This window comes from Rhipicephalus microplus, chromosome 4 (assembly GCF_043290135.1).
Source record: "Rhipicephalus microplus isolate Deutch F79 chromosome 4, USDA_Rmic, whole genome shotgun sequence".
Lineage (NCBI taxonomy): Eukaryota > Metazoa > Arthropoda > Arachnida > Ixodida > Ixodidae > Rhipicephalus > Rhipicephalus microplus.
In genome coordinates this window covers 73,138,019-73,151,843 of record NC_134703.1, presented here as the reverse complement: position 1 = coordinate 73,151,843, position 13,825 = coordinate 73,138,019, and the positions used below count along the sequence as shown (strand labels likewise).

The 13,825-nt window shown below is 48.8% G+C and overlaps 1 long non-coding RNA gene across 1 annotated transcript in view; it reads left to right on the top strand.

Annotated features, from left to right (window-relative positions):
• LOC142814305 (uncharacterized) overlaps nt 1–13,825 on the top strand; it is a 43,620-nt gene that overhangs the window by 17,477 nt on the left and 12,318 nt on the right. Inside the window, exon 4 of the long non-coding RNA XR_012894914.1 lies at nt 2,192–2,326. This is a non-coding gene — a long non-coding RNA (uncharacterized LOC142814305). The remainder of the gene's footprint in view (nt 1–2,191; nt 2,327–13,825) is intronic.

The following is a 13,825-nucleotide window of genomic DNA, read 5'->3' as shown; positions in this document are numbered from 1 at the left end:
CCTCTTTAAGAAGAAAAAGATGCCTTGGAAAAATTACATGATTAGAGGACACATAGCTATTTGTCCCCTGGATCGACGGAATGGACACCAAGAGATGAAAAGATAGCCTATAGGATGAGCGATGATTAGGCGAGGCACTGAAATAAATAAATTTATAGGAATAACATAGCTTGCGTAAGAGGGGACCTTTGCTGATTTCTGGTAGAGGGCTTTAACTTGCTCTGGAAGGTAACTATCATTATGCAAATGGTAAGGACGATCAAACTTGTGCCACTCGAACCTACTTAAGCAGAGGTCTGTCGATTTTCTGAAAGAGCAAAGCTTTGTTAGCAAAACTTATATGAGAGACATGTGCAAGCTAAAGTGGTCATGTGGGTGGTTTTGACGAAACAGTTAACACATATCCGTGCGAAGATTTACTCTCACTACAAAACAATAAAGTAGATGTGCCGCTAACTCAAGCCTCGCCTTTTACAGATACATAAATAAATGGCTTACAGACAAATCGTCAAAAAAAAATGGCAGCATATTCACGGAGTGAATGATGGAGAGTGGACCGAAGCATCCGTCCATCCATTCGTTCTTGCTTCCGTGTATCCATGCGTGCGTCTGTGTGGCCACCCGTGCGTCCATTCACCCGTCCGTGCGTGCGTGTGGTCGCGCGTCCACACGTTCATCTGTGCGCCCGTCCCTGCTTTCGTCCATGCATCCTCTCCTGCGTCCGTCTATGCATCCATCCGTTTCTGCAACTATCCATGCGTCCGTACATGCATCTGTCTGTGTGTCCATTCGTCCAACTATTCAACACTCCAAGTACCACCATTTCGTATCTTTTCATCATATATTCCTCATATAGAAGCACCGCCATCCAGCGGACATTCCAAGGACTGAACGAGAGGATGCACCCGCACACTATCTTATGGCTTGCGCTTCGTGTCTACTTCCCACCTTTAACCACCTCGAGTTAATGGTAGATACTAGTTCCCTGTATTCATGCCACTGCGGCCCAACGCTCACTAAACCTTTCTAAAACCTAGGAAATTAGGCCCAGCGAGTATAACGTAGAAACCCTTTCTTGTCAGATAGTGCTCAATGTACATGCCAATGGCTGTTAAGGGAGAATGCTTTGAGTTAACGCGCACGCTGCGATTTTTTTATGGTTCAACAACGCACAGAAGAATCTCCCGCTGGCACCATCTTTGCGGTCAAAATGTAAGACTGGTTGCACACTATGACTACTACTACTACTACTACTACGATGGACGAACGGGTGCCGCTTTAAGGAGCTTCGCCCCTAAAAGCCTAGTGGTTGCGTCATCACTGCTTCAAACCGGACGCTGCGTTAACGAACACGTAGGAGACATGAGCGGTAAATTAGGGATAATGGAAACGGTCATTTGCATGCGCATTGTCAAGCTTGCGTGTGTTCACGAATTTTCGGAAACATTGAGATATTGGGTAGGAGCAGTGACGCCACTGCCTCCGAACTGACGGACGCTTTATATTTAACTTGCCGTGAGCAGGAACCGAACCTGCGACCTTCGAACTACGTGTTATTCGAAGTTCGCAAGTTTGGTTCCAGCACATGGCAAGTCTGTTACTGACACGCCTGTTTAACTCTATGATGGTGAGCGATAATGTTTGCAGTGCGCTTTCTTGTAATATGTTTGGTCGGAACTACGTGACCACTTTAGCGCATGTCTGTTTTATGAATATATGTCGAAGGGTGACGGAAAACAATAGCTGAAAGTTTGCGTTATTATACCATATGGTTAGGTCGTGCAGTTTTCACAGAAGCACCAGGTGCAGAAAAGATACGGCACTTGCCACATGACACGTCACTCTCAAGGACACTGCTGTTCGTGTAAAAAATTGTGCTACTTAACCACACAATGTAATGATCAGTCACCAAACAGCCCAGCTCACAACATTATTGAAAGTTTGCGCTTGTCCCCGTTCGTTATTTCTGTGCTCTTGTCTTTTTTTTTGCACACACCAGTTTATCTTGAAGTATGAATCAACACGTCCAGCTGCAAGTTTTATTGATTCCCAATAATCAGGCCAGTTTTGCAAATATCACAGAGTAAGAATATTATTGGTTCAAATTTACCCGAAATGTTTATTTGCGGTGACACCAGAATATTTGTCAGAAGTGGTGTTTCGAATAACATTAAGGTTCAATTCCTTTCAGCGGCTGCACATATTCTTGAGTTGTTGAGCCCCCCAGTTTTGTCACCTGAAACAGGCGTTTCCACCGAACAACTTCAATTTCAGGTATTGTACGGGAGTGACAAGTGCCTTCTGCTAGCCTATATGGGTAGCTCGAGTAAGTATTTATAGTAATGTTTGGAAATTTAGTGCATGAGCATCTTCGCCTGCTGCTTATAGTGGGTGCTTTTGGGGTAGTCACATAGGAAATGATTGAAATAAATGTTTCAGGTTTTAATTATATATTGCTTGCAAATCCTTGCCTTCTGCACCTGCGGTGTCGGTCAATTAGTGCCTTAATTTGCCCGTAATTATGCGACAACCAATAAAATGTTACATTTCAACAGTTGACCTGCGAGTGCTGGCTGCGTAAGCGTGTTGAAGCACTTGCAAACAAATTTTGTACTTTAGCAAACGTATAACCTTCCTTATTAAGCTTAAAACGCATGAAGTGGATATGGACGAAAAGGCAGACAACTTCAAGTTAGAGCTATAGCTGCCAAGATACAACCAGGTGATGTTTAAAGCATCTTGAATAATCTAATACAGCTGGTGCGAGCCCGTCAAGCCATCGGTGAGGCTGTCACTGCATAAATATAACGACAATCATTCCTGCTTTTGTCGTTTTTGTGGACAACTACGAGTTCGACACACCTAGACTAATAGCGCGCCGTCAGAAACCATGACCGTAAAAGCTTGACGGCCTTATATTTACCGAAGTGGGTTGACTATCAGTGTGTTGCTATTCGAATGTGTCTAGCTATGGACCAGCTTCAAGACCAATAGGACCCATGGATCAGTTGCTGCTTGCATATGCAGGAGATTTTCTTTTGACCTACGATATTCGTCCTAGTCGATTGTCTCATACTCATGCAGACTCGCGGAGAGAGGAGGTATGTTGATCTCTACTCAGCATTAACAGTGTCAAGAAGGGGTTCTTGCACCTGGGAGTCCACACCGAACGTCGTTGCCTCTGCAAAGGCAACCTGTGTCAAGGCCCGCGAGCGAGCCCGCGTGACGTCATCATCTCAACGACGTCATGCAAGCGGTGTCATCCAGTCTGGCAAGTCTTACGCACTGCGAGGCAACATAACTCATCCTTAAGTGCAACCCAGCACAGTGGCTCAAGATTTGAGGGTAATGAAGCAACTCAGTGGCAGTTCCTGACTGGAGGAATCTGACATAACGGCCAGCGGCGCTTCTTATTGAACTTTGGTGACGCAAAGGTACACCCGGTGACTATAAAAAAAAAGCCAAGCGGTGCTTTCCCTGCAGCTGAATTCTGCAAAAGAGAGAAGCCGACGGACGCGTCAGAGAAGACATCTCGTTGCTTCGAGTCCCCATGCTGTCGGCCCGGCCAGTGTCCTTGTTAGCAGCGAGTTTCGTGGCACCCTTCGTAACCTCGTCGGTGGTACGCTTCGTAACAGTGGATGGCAGCTGCGGGATCGGCCAGCGTCAGCGACACCGATGCGGTGAGTGCCTGACGTTTTCCTCTCAGTTCACCAGGCTACTATAGCACAGGTTATAGTAGTTTAGGAAAGGGCTGTGTGAAGAATTAGGGTGAGCTTTTATCGTTTCAAGCCAGGTCAGAGCGCTTTGAAACCAAAGTTAATGCAGAGGGTGTAAACACGGCAGTGTTAAAAATTGCTTGTGCGTCTTGGAAGTCGACTTATAGTGGGTACGGCAAGTATATTCTTAACAGAGGCAAACAGCAAGAGGCTAGTGTGAACGATAGAGAACCTTAAAGTGAAGGAAATCATCAAAATTTGTGAGGAACTTGGCCCTACTTTGGGCTGTGAGAAACGAAAGCAAGCGATCCTTGATATCACGAAGGATGAAGGGGTGACGGCTGAGTAAGTCGATGAAGCCTGGAAAAATATCAAAGCACGCCGCGAGGAGGCTGAAAGGCGAGAAGTAGAGATTCGCGAACGTGAAGAAACTCAAAGTCGAGAACGCCGTGAGGAGGTCGAGAGACAGGAGCGCTTCTAGTAGAAACAAATTGAACTGGCAATCGTACAGTATTCGTAGGCGCCTAGCGTGGCTTCTGCGAGAGTTCCGGTCAGCGGTCATTGAATTCGAGACAACTGCCCCCGTTCGCAGCAGGCGAAGATATGAAGAAGTATCTCGTCAAGTTTGACCACGTCTGTGAGAGAACTGCTTTGAAGTGGTCTCTTTGGGCGCAGAATCTGTTAGCTCTTGTTCCCGGCGAAGTGTCCGACGCGATAACGTGCTTGTCGAGAGAAGCATTTGAGAGACATGACGAGGTTAAAGTGCTCTTGAGACGTTATAAGTTGTCACCCGAGGCTTTCCGGCAAAGGTTCCGGTACGCAAAAAAGGGTGATGAGTCACACGTTGACTTCGCGTTTCGTCTCAAAAAATGATTTATTTGAATGGCTCAAAGGCGAAGATATTTATGACGATCGTGATAGAGTGGTAGAATGCATTGCATTGGAGCAATTCTATCGTTGCAGCAATGATGATGTCAAACTTTGGCTGCAGGACAAACTTGGCGAAGTGCAGCTTAACAAGGCAGCGGAGTTAGCTGAGGGGTAATATACTCGCCGCACGTTGCATAGCAGGGCAGTGCGTGTTGAAAAGGATGAAAGAGGGCTTTTCAAAAAAACTTGATCAACAGGAAAGCCACTCCGCACTATAATTTCAGGAAGGACCCGCCTCTTACGAAGGCCACTGTAGGGGAAAGGCAAATGGAAGCGGAGAAATTGAGTGAGGTTCCTAAACAACGCACTGATACCACACGGGCGTTTGAATCACGGAAGCCGGTAATCTACTACAACTGCAAAAAAGAATGGCGCATTGCGGTAAACTGTAAACAAAAGTTTGCTTTCGCAACAATCCCAGAATCGGAAAAGAAGATGTGGTTGTTAGAGCCATATCTCCACGAAATTAGTGTCAATGGGAAAACGTGTCGAGCTCTTCGAGACTCAGCGGCAACCATGGACGTAGTACATCCTTTGTTAGTGTCTCCGGACGACTTTACAGGAGAATGCGCGTAGATCAGGCAAGTCGCAGATGAGCAGAGTGCTTGCTTACCAATTGCTACGGTTGTCATTGAAGTCCCGTTTGGTAAGCTTCGCACCGAAGCGGCTGTGTCTGCGGCGCTGCCCGATCGTTTTCCTTATCTTTTTTCTAATACCTCTGAGCAGCCTTTCAAAGAGCAGGGTAAATCGTTCTTCTCCAACTTAGCGTACATGACCCTCACGCGATCGCAAGCGCGGAAGCTTTCGCAAGAACATGATCTCCTTCAGTGTAGTGAAACACTACCTGTTAAAGAGGCTGATCTGCATGACCTTGGCTTCCCCGGATGAGTCACTCGAGCTGCCCGTCGCGGAAGCCGTCTCTGTCGGCGGAGGAGACGACCTGATGCCATTGGATGAGAGCGAGAGGGGTGTAACGCTCTTGCCTGTAGTGGAAAGTTGGAGTGATCTGTCGAGGGTATTTATTTACTTATTTATTTATTTATTTATTTATTTACTTATTAACACTGCAGGCCACAATTGGGCCGGCCCAAGCATGAGTGGGGTTGTTACAGAACCGTTAGAGCAATTACAAAATCTTTAGCGAGGCTAAAACAATAAACAGGAGAATACAAATTATTTTCAAAAACACTGTGAAATAATAATACAAAATTTACAAGTCAAACATCTCATCAAAAAATTTGAGCACATTATCGGGTAGGATGAGAAACGCTCATTCGAGAGCAGCGTGAGGACCTCTCGATTAAAGCGCTAATTGAAAGCATAAAGTTGGGAACAAAGAAAAAGAATTTTTTTAGAAGGCAGGTTCCTGTATCGGAGATACACAAATGTGCAAGGCCTCAAGTACGAGCAGCTCTTGGTGCCACAAAAACATCGTCGCCAACTATTGAAACTGGCGCATGAAAACGCATGGGCAGGACATCTTGGCATAAAGACCAAGGCAAAATTTTTCCTTGAGTTTTATTGGCCTCATTGCTGAAAGGATATCGAAGACTTCGTACACTCATGCGACACTTGTCAGAGAGCGGGGAAATCCACAGACAAGTGGAAGGTACCCATGAAGCTTGTGCCAATTATCACGGAACCTTTTCGGCGCCTAGTAATTGATATCGTCGAGCCATTGCCAGAGTCAAGGAATGGTTGTCGGTACAACCTGACGGCCCTCTGTGTAGCCACAAAATTTCCAGAAGCGATACCCCTCAAGGAGCTCAATTCCCCTCACGTCATGGATTGCCTGCTATCTCTAATTGCACGCATCAGATTTCTTTCTGATATCCGATGCGGCAACGGTAGAGTCTTCACGAGCTGTCTTACCTCTGCTTTTTTTTTAAAAATGTGGAATAAAAGTAGTGCACAGCTAGATCCATCACCCGCAATCTAATCCGGTAGAGCGTATGCATTATGTTCTGAAACGGATACTGAGAGCTCTTTGCTACGAGCGCATATGCGACTGGGAAGCGTGTATTCCTCCCGCTATGTTCGCTTTGAGATCAGCTCCTCACGAGAGCAGTAGTTTTAGCCCCGCAGAGCTTGTGTATGGCAGGAGCTTGAGAACACCATTGCGAATGCTACACGAGTCCTGGGAGGGGTGCGATTAGGACCTTAATGTAGTTACGTATGTTCTAGACCTCTTTCAGAGGCTTGGGGAAACGAAATATCTTGTGGAAAGCCACATGAAGGCCACACAATTGCTGTCGAAGGAGTACTACGACAAGTCGGTGAAGAAACGCACCTTTGAAGTGGGAAGTCAGGTAATGCTTCTGCGGCCGTCCAAAAGGAACAAGCTTCAGGTTCATTGGGAACGGCCTGCCAAAGTAATATCGAAGCTTTCTGATACCAATTATGAAGTGTAATTAGGAAGGCGGCCGAACAAACTTTACCACAGTAACTTGATGGAACCATACGTAGACGTCAAGTGGTCGTAATTCTGCTTTTGAATGCTTCAGAGGAAGAGGGAGCAGAAATTTCGGCCTCTAGTGATTTAATCGAAAAGGGATCGGAGGTAACATTGGAGCAGTTGAACCTGGAGCCTAGGTCAAGTGAAATCTAGAAGGAGGACTAGAGAAGGATTTTTTCCGAGTTCAAAGACTTGTTTTTAGACCGTCTCGGTAACACGACGGCGATTGAACGTGATATTGAGCTATAGCTTGTGAGGAGCTAATCCGTAGCAAGTATTATCGATGTTCAAAAGCAGATCCTGAAAGAGGAGAGAGATAAAATGCTGGAGTTAGGAGTCATAGTACCTTCTCCATCTTTCGGTCTTTCATCTGGCGAGCCGAGCCAAAATTTTGTCCTCATCACGGCCGTAGCTGAGCATTCTCTAGAAAGAGATCTCAAGGGGGCAACTTTATGTTGTATTCTATTTCATTACGTTGTTGTACGTGTAAAAACTTGAGCTCTCAATTTAATAGTCTTGTGCCGACACGTGCCTCTTGATGTAGAGGGAACGAAATTCCGAAAAACACGTAGCTAGGTATACGTTGCACTATACTTTGTCTGGTGTTCTGTCGGGTATTCGAGGGCACTTGCTTGTGCCGGGTGTTGTCTGTTGTCAAACCGTTCTTGACAACTTGCAGAACCATCGACAAGTGCTCAGACAAAAAAAAAACATTGCAGATCCCACGTACAGTGCGAATCGATGATATGTGAAGCACAATTGAGAAATGTTGATATGCCACTTTAAAATCAGCACAGCGTTACAAGGTGGAGGTAAATGATGCTGTACACGAAATCCGTGTCATCATTATCATGTTGAATGTGTCGTTTACCTTGGTCATCTATTCACGTCACGCGATACCAAACTTAGTATATGTGGAGGCGGTGAAACGGCCGCGTGCACACTATGAGCGTGGTATGTTGTCATGTTCTTACATGAAACGTGTGTCAGGATTATCATGTTTGCACCAGTCATATATTTCGTCATCTATTGACGTCACGTAACACCAAATTTGGTACATGGAGAGCTAACAAAAGGGCCACGAGCGCATGATGAACGGCCCAATATACTCTAATGTAACATTGACGTGCGCGCACGCTGGGCACAGCGATGCTACGTTAGCAAAACGCGTAGCACTCTATCGGAGACCGCCAGGAGGCACCAAGCTGTGAAGACATGTTCACACTGCGCTCCGCTTTCTCGAAGCTTTTCTAAGAGCAATTTTGCGCAAACTCATCTAGCAATCTTATAGTCTGCTTTGTGAAGTTCTCCTGATTCCACGGATAAAGCTTGGGCCAGGATCAACTTTACGAGAAGAAACCATCGCAGGCAGATTGGATGACCTTGTGGAGACGCTCACCTTAACGACCAGGGCCGGTGTCGCGCGTCCCGGAAGGCACTCCAACGTGCGGAACACGACAGTGTTGTGTGTTTGCGGGAGCACGGACTAGCAGATAGTGAACTTTGGACACTTGCTTTGCTGCCACCAGACAAAGACCAAAGGTGAGCGATGTTTACCTCACTTTCTTGACCTGTTTTGTGACACGACAAAATGCCGGTGGGAAAGGTCTATCAGTCTAAGCGCTCAGACTAACTTGGCAGGAGCGGAGGCCACTTTTACTTTATTCTGCCAAGCATGCCTGGCCGGGGCTGATCGCCTTTTCTCGCCATATTGAAGTTGACGAAGCTCATCCCGGCCTTTCTCGGGCACCGGAGTCACTCACCGCTGACCCGGACGCGAGTGGCGTCTCGTCTCGGCAGGCAAAGGATGACGAACCAGCGTCTGTTGACGCGACTCTCGGAAACGAGGCTGGCGACGCGACTTGTTCGGAACGCCGTGGATGGACTGAAGATGCCTGGCATACCGTTTTTAACGCGCAGGCAAAAGAAAAAAACTATGAAACAGCTTCCCTCAGGGGAACACTGAGGAGGATGCGGAGCATATAATTGGTTAACGGGGTGTTAAAGTGCGACTTACTTGGGTCGATGGCTAAATTGGTTAACGTGGTTGTGAAATGGGTGTTAAATTGCGACTTACTTGGGTCGATGGCTAAATTGGTTAACGTGGTTGTAGGAGGGGGTGTTAAATGAGTGAACACGTACACACGTATGCGAAAGGGCGGCGCTGGTCGAAGGGACGTCGATCATTGTGTTTGTGGATTCGTTGGCATTCATTTCACCGCGACCTTGGACGTCGACGCGCCGTACAAACCAACCGACGAGCGGCAACTGAGCGAGCGAGCGCCGACCTTGAGTATATATACAGCGCGACGGCGCATGCACTGTCAGCTGTTGAATGTTCTCGAAGCGCGACGGCGCATGCGCGTCCACTGGAGAATCAGGAGAATTGTAGAATGTTCTCGAAGGGAGAAGCGCGCGCGGCACAGATGGTGGGTGACGGTGCATGCGCGCGTCAGCTGTCGAATGTTCGAGAAGGGGGAGAAGCGCAACGGCGCATGCACGCGCGTCAGCTGCCGATGTTCTCGAAGCGCGACGGCGCATGCGCGCGCGTCAGCTGCCGATGTTCTCGAAGCGTGACGGCGCATGCGCGCTACATTATACACCTAGCGAATGTTCGTGAAGAGGAGAAGCGCACGCGGTGTGTAGAGGAGGAAGGGTGCACAGATGGTGGAGGAGTGAAGCGCGCGCGGTGTGTAGAGGAGGAAGGGATGCACAGATGGTGGAAGGAGGAGGAGGAAGCTTGCGGACGGCGCCGCACTACAAGCCTCGAGTATTAGATGCTCCGCATCTAAAAAACCAGTTTAAAAAGCAGCAATCCCAGATGGAGAAGGCTGTGAACGCGAACGAGAAATTCGAAAGTGATCCGCCAGCCGAAAAAACATTCCCAAGCATTTCCCCGAGGGTGAACATGGTTAAGTGCGAATGCACGGGGTGATGCTATGCAACGCGTTCAACCTGTTGGTCTCGTTCCTCACGCCGGAAATACAGCTCAGGTTGTTATCGAACCACAGCCGGTCACACACGGCGCAGCTGTGACCGAAGCTGCGATCCACAAAGTCGCGTTTGAAACGCGCGTCCGGACGAGCAAAGTCCAGGGCTCGCACCCTCTCCCGCGCGGCACATTCACTGGCTCGAACGGCTTCGGGAACGTCCACTCGCCGTTGACGATTGCGAGCGGCGTCTTGACGCCGGCCTTCATCGCCCTTCTCCGCCTGACGCTTGCGTTGTCGTTCCGCTTCTTGGGCCGGGTTCGCGGCTCGATGCTGACGCCTCATCTTGGCCTCGCGAGCGCGTAGTTCACCATTCGCTGCACGCTTCGCCCGCTTGTCCTCGGCCTCGCGAGCGCGAAGTTCGGCATCCTCTGCACGCTTCGCCCGCTTGTCCTTGGCCTCGCGAGCGCGCAGTTCGGCATTCGCTGCACGCTTCGCCCGCTTGCACTCGGCCTCGCGAGCACGCAGTTCGGCATCCACTGCATGCTTCGCCCGCTTACGTTCGGTCTCACGAGCCCTTCGCAGCGCCGCCTTGTCTTCCAACGTCGGCGAAATCACCGCGGTACCGTCACCTCCAACGACGGGTGCAGTGCTTGCATTTCGTTGTACTGCATTCGTTGTTGATGGCAGCATTGCCTCCGGGACATCCATCGCACGACCCGCTCTCGACGGGAGACAGAGAGAAGGCGGGCGCGCGCGAGAGAGGGGTGCGCGCGCAGCTGCAGCGAGCGAGGAGAGCGGAGGAGCGAGCGAAGGGGGAGGGGGACGCGCGCAGCGGCGTTAAAGATATAAGGCGCGTTACTGACACCGATATCAGCGTCGCGTCCGTGGCTTATTCGGTACAGCGTCGCGCTGCGGCCCGCCAAGTCCTCTTTGTTTTGAAGATAGAGAGAAGACTGCGGACGCCGCCGACGGCGGTGGATGGTTTGGGGTCGCTTATAAAGTGTATTCACACTTAAAACAGAAACGTGAAGCCACGCAGGGTTTCAGACGGAGAAAGCGACGCGGCCCACCTCCCCTACCGAAAGAGGACATCAAGATTATTCTGAGGCCGCATAAGGGTCTCTGGGTTAAAAATATATTGGGACTGGAACTCTCCAGGGCTGTGATAGATGCCTGCCAACGAAGTTTCAATGGCAATGACTTTCTGTTGCGGGTTCACCCAGGATCGAACATTGTAATCTTATCTACGCCAAGCATGGAGGTAGCGAGTGGGCTGCGAGGTATCAGTCAACTGAAGATCAAGGGACAAATCCACGTTTTTAATGCATACGTGGCCGACCCCGAAGGCGTCTTGCGGGGCATTGTACATAGAATACCGGCCGGGACTTCGCAAGATGAACTAGTGGAGAACCTATGTGTTCGGACTCAAGGGGTGAATATTGAGAGAGCAAGGATGTTGGTCTCGTCTAAAACGGCGATTATCACATTCACGGGCAATGTGCTACCGAGGAGCATATACATAATGGGTGCCGAGTTAATATGCTACCCATACAAGCCAACAGTACAGGTGTGCAAGATATGCCTCCAAACCGGACACCGTACGGACGTCTGTCCAACTCCAAATGTCAGCACATGCCTCAAGTGAGGGGCAAGAGAACCAATGCAAGGACACGACTGCATCCCCAAGTGTGTCATCTGTGACGGTTAACACCCCACAGGAGATAGTCTGTGCAAGAAAAAAAAACTTGAGAACGTCGCTCATCCCAAGAAATTGAGGGCAGATCAGCCAAAAGACTGGGTCGGCGAACCTGAATGTACCGGCGATGCCAAGTCGTTCGAAGAATTCCCTCCACTAGGGCTGGACATGCCTTGATGGTTCAGCCCGGAGCGGCAGGAACAGCACCAGTCAAGGTCAAGTTCACGATCCCTATCGAGATCTCAGTCAAGGTCGCGATCGAGATCTCGTTCAAAGAGGGACAGACAACATCACACTAACACGGCACCTCCGGCCCCTGGGAAATCCAGCTTAAAGAACCAACGAAAGCATCGCGGACCTCCGGCCGAGATGGGTTCCTGCGAGGAATCACAAGTCGCCCTAGCCGCCGACCAGACAAACATAATTCAGGTGAGCTTTGCGGGGGCAGTGTCTTCCGATGCTCCTATAACCAAAAATCCACAATACAAGAAAATATTGGAAGAAAATAAGAGATTGCCTCAACAGGTCAAACAGCTAAAAAAACAAATGGCCGAAGAGCGAAATAACTTACAGGCAGCAATATCTTCATTAGAGAGACGGCTAGAGGCTAAACTACGACCACAAAATCCGACAGGAATAACCGGAGGATGTAGTCAGAAAACGACATATCAACAGTCAATAAAACCCACCCTTCCGGGGGCAGCGTGGCGTCAGCTGAAGTTGAGGAAGGGATGGTGTACGCAGGTACAAGCACCCCTACCCCAAGCACGACCGTAAAAAACAACGACCAAATAACGCAGCAAATACAGGCGCAGTTAGACAAAAACAGGGAAGGTATAGCTAACGTTAATAAACTACTAGTCGATTTCATGAATGAGATAAAATCTTTCGTCGGCGAGGAATTAAAAAACTCAAAGGCAGTACGTGAATGACGCTGTGAGCAGCTTGCAAAGGGCGATAAACAAGTGCTCTCGCTCGACCTCCGCTAGAAATAGGAAACAATCTAAGGGGAATCGTGACGACGCGGAAGCACCCATGCATAACCTGAGAAGTGTGGAACAATTAGAGATCTGGCAGTGGAATTGCCGCACTTTTCACAAACGCGCCGCAGCACTCCAGAGTTATATCAATGTGGCACCAATTAAACCCGACGTTATATGCTTGCAAGAAATTGGTGCCAAAATAGTGAAGCTTCAGGGTTATTATGTTTTTCAAAACCCAAATTATCCCCGCGTAGCGACGCTGGTGAGCAAGATGATTGCGGCAACAGATGAGTACATAGGAACGCTACAGATCAATCACCAAATTTTCAGTTTATTCCCCCAAAAGAGCGGCAAAGCGAAGACTTTAATAGTGAACCTATACAGTCCTCCAAAATACAAAGGCGAAGACTTCAATGAGCTCCTTGCTGAGACGGTTAAAATTGCAGGCAACAAAGGCCACCTATTGGTTTTGGGTGATTTTAATGCTCCCAGCACCACATGGGGTTACCCAAAGGCTCGCCGAAGGGAACGCGTCTCGAACATGCTGCGTCTAGGCTGGGCATGAGTTTAATCACTCTCCCAATCGCGCCCATGCGAGTGGGCAACAGCGTTTGTAGAGACACGTTCCCGGACCTCACTTTCACCTTCACCCTCAAAGACGCATCCTAGACAAACCTGGAGGAAAATCTAGGAAGCGACCATTACATTATAAGCGTCTCCATATCGACACCCAAAATGCGTAGATTGATAGGCGACGCGGCGATCACAGGTTGGACTGAGTTTAGGAAACGAGATCCTCCACCCGACTGTGTACCGAACTCAATAGAGGCATGGTAGGAGTACATAAAGTCGATACACGCCATCACTACGAAGAAAATAGCCAGAACCGTAGAGACGCCAGCGGTAGACAGCCGTCTGCTACACCTATGGTAGAGCAGGCGCAGCCTACTAAAGCGTTGGAAACGTCAACGCCTGAATAGGACACTACTGCATAGGATCGCTGCTCTTGCAGAGGAAGCAAACGACTATGCAAGCAAATTGGCTACCGAGGGATGGGTCAAGTTCTGCAGTTCGCTTCAGAACACACTGAGGACCGCGAAAACTTGATCCAT